The sequence below is a fragment of the Piliocolobus tephrosceles genome, chromosome 11 (assembly GCF_002776525.5).
Source record: "Piliocolobus tephrosceles isolate RC106 chromosome 11, ASM277652v3, whole genome shotgun sequence".
NCBI classification, from domain to species: domain Eukaryota; kingdom Metazoa; phylum Chordata; class Mammalia; order Primates; family Cercopithecidae; genus Piliocolobus; species Piliocolobus tephrosceles.
Window position 1 is genome coordinate 65384762 of NC_045444.1, and position 6536 is coordinate 65391297.

The window sequence follows — 6536 nt, forward strand, 5'->3', positions numbered from 1 at the left end:
ATATATACGTACACACATATACATATGTGTATTTATATGTGTGCATATATGTGTATATATACATACGTGTATATATACTCATATGTATGTATACATATATGTGTATATACACATGTGTATATATACTCATATGTATGTATACATATATGTGTATATACACATATGTGTATATATGTGTATATACATATACTATGATACATATGATACTATGATACACTTCCCCCCTTTTCAGCAGTGTTTTTTCCTTGTCAAATTTTTCCATGTGTACTACTTGCTATCCATGTATTCTCCCCACACTGCCCAACGAGTGCTTCAAAATGCTCCATAGTATCCACTATTCTACTGAATAGCTTCTCCGTAGAGATATCCAGTTGAGGTCTCTCTGCCTTCTCACTCCAATATGGGCTGCAGAGTCAGTAACCTGGGGCTCCTCTTGGCTGTACTATTGGGTTGGCTCCTCTTTTTGTTTTACTTGCTGACTTTACTGGAGTCTATTCCATTTGAAAGGGTGCATGGAAGGTAAAGTATACTCTGCATCTATGAATACATCTTCCTTCTGTCCTCATTTTCAAATAAAAATGTGGGACTGAAAATTATTTTGCCTCACCAATTATTTTGGATTACTCTATTGTCTTCTAACTTACAAAGCTATCTCTTTTACAAGCTGATGCCATTCTCACCCTACAATCTTTTTAATGTAAGCTAAGGCTAAGTTTTTTACCTGGAGATTGTAGTGTCTTCTTTTTTCCTGTTGATGTGCACTGATGTGGGTCTTTTTCTAGTCAATGTGTTCGGCAGTTGGTGCCCTCCCATTTTTTCCTTTACAAGTTGTAAAAATAGCTTTACTAAGATATAATTAACACAGCACACAATTCACTACTTTAAAGAATATAATTCAATGGTTTTTAAGTATATCCACAGCTATCTGCAACCATCACCAAAGACAAATTTATAACATTTTATCACCACAGAGGACCCCATACCCTTTAGCTCTCAAGGCCCTATTCCCTAGCCTCCTCATTCCTAAGTAATTACAAATCTACTTTATGTCTCTATAATTTTGTCTGTTTGGGACATTTCATATAAAAGAAATCATGTAATTTGTGGTATTTTGTGACTGGCTTCTTCCATGTTTTTAAGTTCTTCTGTGTTGTAGCATATATCAGTACCTTATTTTCTTAGGGCAAATAATATTCCATTAAATAAATATACCCTATTTTTTAATGTCATAAACCCATAAGTGAGTTTATTTATATTAAATGAAGATTGTAGCCTGGATTGATACAAAGCAGTAAAAAGCACTACTCCAACCTTTTTCCTGTCATGATCCTCAGTGCTTAAGGTGGACAATATTAAATGCTTGGTGCCCTAAAGGAAAGAAGGCAGAGGTTATGCAAAGCAATTGAATGTAGGTAATTGCAGAGGCAGGTGGTTAGTACTAAGTCCGGCCTATATTGCTTGAGGGCAAGCAGCCATTGGTGATTCCTAAAATGTCCATCGGTGTTAACATAATAGTTAGAAATAAATAGTGGGAAGCCTCACAAGCCAAAGAAAAGGTGTTTCATCTGTCCAGAGCCTCTCCCAACTAGAGTGTGGGATGAGGTTTTAAAAAGTGCTCAGCTCTAACTGCAGTAGGCTCTCAGTCAGATCCTATTGATGAGGTTCAAAATGAAGCACGATAAATCCTTAGCAATAAAGTTAATTCTCCATGAGTGATGAACAATTTCATGACCAAAAAGTAGTTTTCCAAAGTCCCTTTGTGACAGAGTCCAATGATGTGGTCAGAGGCTCAGTTAAGATGGATCCAATTTCCTTTTCTTTATGTCCTGGCCCTTCTTATGAGCTTCCCAGTTTCCTGTTATGCACTGGTCAGTGCTGTAAGTTTGAAGGTCTCAAGATCCAGATTTTGCTTGTGGTTTCTGGTAGAATAGGCTGTGTGGAGTCCTGTTCTGGGTCACCACCTGGTTGTTAAAGGCTGGTGTGTCAGAGGTCTGGGGTGGTTCTTCTCTAGACAAGTCTTGACCACACCATCCCCTGCATCTGGAGTCACATCCCAGATTTCAGAGTTGTCTCCAAGAGTCTCCTCACTCTTCTCAACTGACGGGGAAAAGGTGTGGACTTGCTGTTTCTTCATCTGCTCCTGGAACTGCTGCTGCAGCTGCTTTTGCCAGAGCTTCTGCTGGTACGTGGCCTCTCTCACCAACAGTGGATGAGCTCAGAAGTCGGAAAGCTGCAATCCTTGTCCCCCTGAATCACAACGTGGCTTGGTCCACAAGGGAAGGTCACCACTTGAAGTTGTGGGTGTCCCAGGGTCATATTCAGTTGGCAGCTGTTGTATCTTGCCTCTTCCACAGCTGGTTCAAAATCTTGTATCTTTGATTTAGTTTAATCCACTTCAAGAGGCAACTGGCATGGAAGCTTGTTTAGTGACCTCAAGTAGTCTCTGTCCAAAATACAATTTCCAAGTGCATTACAAAAACTCCTGAGGGCTCACTTCAGCCTGTCTGTCACTGCCTCCTTCCTTGCCTTCTCCAAAGATAAGGCCTTGGACTGGAGGCCCTAACACCATAACCCACAACTTCATGATATGAACCGTCCTTCAGCTGGACCCTCATAAATGCACAGACTTCCATGTAGAACTTGCCGTTGTTGAGGTCAACAAAATCCACATTCTGCTGCGTGATGGAGTGTGCCACACCGTTGCAACCAAACATGTCATAGGCCAGATTAATTACCCAATGACCCTCAATGTAACACACCTCTGGCCTCCTCCAGTCATGCGTTACTTATGTATTCTGGGCCCAGCCTCTGCCTCAGGGCCTTCTGGATGGCCTGGTACTCTTCTACTGTGCACTGGCACTGTCCAAAGCACACCGAGCTGCCATGAACAGCAGTATGGCTGTCACGCTCTCCAAAAATTGCTTCCTCAGTGCCAGACATCTTGATTCTGGTTGATCTCTCTGGCACTGCACAGTGTATGCAGGTAGCTCAGTCTACCCTATTTTGTTTATCCACTCACTTGTTAATGGTCATTTGAGTTGTTTCCACCTTTTGGCTATTGTGCACAGCACTCCTATGAACATCCATCTATACATTTTTGTTTGAATATCTGCTTTCAAATACTTTGTGTATAAACCTGAGTTTACTTACTGGGTCCTATGGTAATTCTATGTTTAATTTATTGAGGAACTGTCAAATTGTAGTTCAGAGTGGCAGCAGCATTTAAATTCTCATCAGCAAAGTACAAGGGTTCCAATTTCACCATATCCTTACCAACACTTATGTTTTGTTGTTTTAAAATTATTATTATAGCTATCCTAATGGATGTGGTGTCTTATAGTTTTGATGTGTATTTTCCTAATAATTAATGATGATGAGCATCTTTTTTATGTGCTTGTTGGACATTTGCATATCTTCCTTGAAAAGATATCTATTTATGTCTTTTGCCTACTGTTTTCTTTGTTGAGCTAGAAGAGATTTTAAAATATGTATTATTGGTACTACATCCTTATTAGACATACAATTTGCAAATGTTTTCTTCAGTTCTGGAGATTGATTTTTCACTTTCTTGTTAGTGTCCTTTGATATACAAGAGTTTTAATTTTTAGGAATTCAAATTTATCTTTTTTCTCTTTCATTTATTGTGCTTTTGGTGCCATATATAAGAAATCATTGTTAAATAAAAGGTCATGAAAATTTATGCCTGTGTTTACTTCTAGGAGTTTTAGCTCTTATGTTTAAGTCTTTGATTCATTTTGGATTTTTTTTTTTTAAGATGTAAAGTAAGGGTCTAACTTCATACTTCTGCATGTAGCTATTGAATGGCACTGGCACCAATTGTTGAAGAGACTGTTATTTTCTCATTGAATACTCTTGGCATCATTGTCAAAAATCAGTTGATCATAGACACACAGGTCTATTTATGAACTCACAATTCTATTCCATTGATTTGTATGTCTATCCTAGTGCCACTACCACTCTGTCTTGATTACTGTTGCTTTGTAGTAAGCTTTGAAATTAGAAGGAATAAATCCTCCTACTTTGTTATTCTATTTTAAGATTGATTTGGCCCTTCTGGGTTCCCTGAAGTTCAATATGAACTTTAGATTCAGCTTGTCAACTTCTATAAAGAAGCAGCCCAAAGTCTGACTAGGATGATGTTGAATCTGTAGACTACTTTGGGGAGTACAGCCATTTTGCGTTTTTAAAAATCATTTATATCTTCTTTAATTTCCTTTGACAATATTTTGTAGTTTTGAAAATATGTTTTGCACTTCTTTTGTTAAATTCAGTAGTAAGTGTGAATTACTTAGTGGCCTCTTACAACTTGGAGACATATCCTTTTGTTGTAGGAAATTTTATCATTATTATTTCTTTGACCATTTCTCTTCTTTGATTTCCTCTGGTCTCTTTTTCTGGAACTCATCTTGGCTGGATGTAGGACTTCCTAGCTTGAACCTCTGGACTTTATTGCTTTATCCCTCTCTTTTAAAAAAATAGTTTCTTTGTTTTACTGTGTGAGAGTTTTCCATGACTCTATCTTCCAACTCTTTTATTACATTTCTCATTTTGACAATAACACTTTTAATTTCTAATAACCTTAATCTTTCTTATTTTATATTTTCCCTATTTTATGCATGCATTATTTTCTTATCTCTTTGATGATTCTAATTACAGGTTTTTTAAAAGTTCTTTTTTTCAAGGATGAGTTCGTGTCCTTCATAGGGACATGGATGCTGCTGGAAACCATCATTCTCAGCAAACTATCCCAAGAACAGAAAACCAAACACCGCATGTTCTCACTCATAGGTGGGAATTAAACAACGAGATCACTTGAACACAGGAGGGAGAACATCACACACCGGGGCCTATTGTGGGGAGGGGGGATGGGGGAGGGATAACATTAGGAGATATACCTAATGTAAGTGATGAGTTAAAGGGTGCAGCACACCAACATGGCACATGCATACATATGTAACAAACCTGCACGTTATGCACATGTACCCTAGAACTTAAAGTATAATAATAATAATAATAATAATAAAAGAATTTCCCCATTTCCAAAGCTTAGGATCATATGTAGGAGACTGGTTAAACTTACATAAGCAATTTATAATGTTCACAGTGATTTTGCCTGTATTAAATCTCAGTCTCAAAACAACAACAACAACAAAAAGTTCTTTTTTTCATTCTTTGCACCCTGTTTTTCCTGTACAGTTATATATACACACACAGTGCATATTATATAGGCAGTTGTCTATGGTCAACTGATTTTTGACAATAATGCCAAAAGAAGGTGTGGGTGTGTGTATATACACACACATATATATGTATACACATATATAAATACACACATATGTATACATACATATACATGGATATATTAATATATTTACATATTGATGCATGTAGATATATACACATATGCATATACATAGATATATACATACATATACATACATAGATATATATACAAACACACACATTTTTTATAGAAACCTCTCTCCTTCTTGGACTAGATATTCAACTTTTTTTTTCTCCTTCCTGATTCATGTTTTTAGCAACATCATACAGGCAGATAAGCTATGTAAACACTTAGAGATGCAGGCACCAAGTAATGAAAGAAAGCATTTCTATACATAAAATAGTATTTATGCCTGTTTTCATTTTTTACATTAAGATGTAAACATTCTCTTATCCTAAATAGCTGATGAAAAAACAGAAACAAAAACAAAAAAAAATTAAGACTTTAAAAATAGCTGGTAATAAATTTCCAAGTGTTATTGCTAAATGAATCCAAACACCAAACATTATTAAATATAACTAATCAATTCAATGATAGGGAGGTAGCTCCTGACAAAAGGGGTAGGAGCTATAAAATATCAACACATAGCAAAATCAAATTAATCAGAATATTCCGAAGCTGGAAACCATCATTCTCAGTAAAGTAACACAGGAACAGAAAACCAAACACCTCATGTTCTCACTCATAAGTGAGAGTTGAACAATGAGAACACGTGGACACAGGGAGGGGAGCATCACACAATGGGGCCTGTTGGGGGTTGGGGTGCTAGGGGAGGTATAGCATTAGGAGAAATAACTAATGTAGAAGATGGGTTCATGGGTACAGCAAACCACTATGGCATGTGTATACCTGTATAACAAACCTGCACATTCTGCCCATGTATCCCAGAACTTAAAGTATAATTAAAAAAAAAGAAAATTCTTTGTTTTAATTATTAGTTTAGAAAACCTTTCTACATTGGACCACTTCACTTTCCTGGCTCAGTAAGTACAAAATGCCAAACACAAGTCAACATTGTTTTGATGATTTAGGATCATGTGATGCCTGGGGCATCTCCTAGAATATTCATAATTTCTGTGAAGCTTTGTTAGAGACATAAAACTGGAATGAACTACAGTTTCTTGTTTTAAATAACTCTCTGATATCATAAGCTAGTTACTGTTTTCCTTTTACCTCATTTTCCTAAAAGGAAGATGCAGACAAAGATTGTAGTTAAGCAAGATTTTATAGT

At 36.7% G+C, this 6536-nt stretch overlaps 1 pseudogene; it reads right to left on the reverse strand.

Moving 5' to 3' along the window:
- Positions 1-1793: 1793 nt before the first annotated feature.
- Positions 1794-2940, reverse strand: LOC111542851 (annotated as a pseudogene).
- Between the last annotated feature and the right edge of the window lie 3596 nt (positions 2941-6536).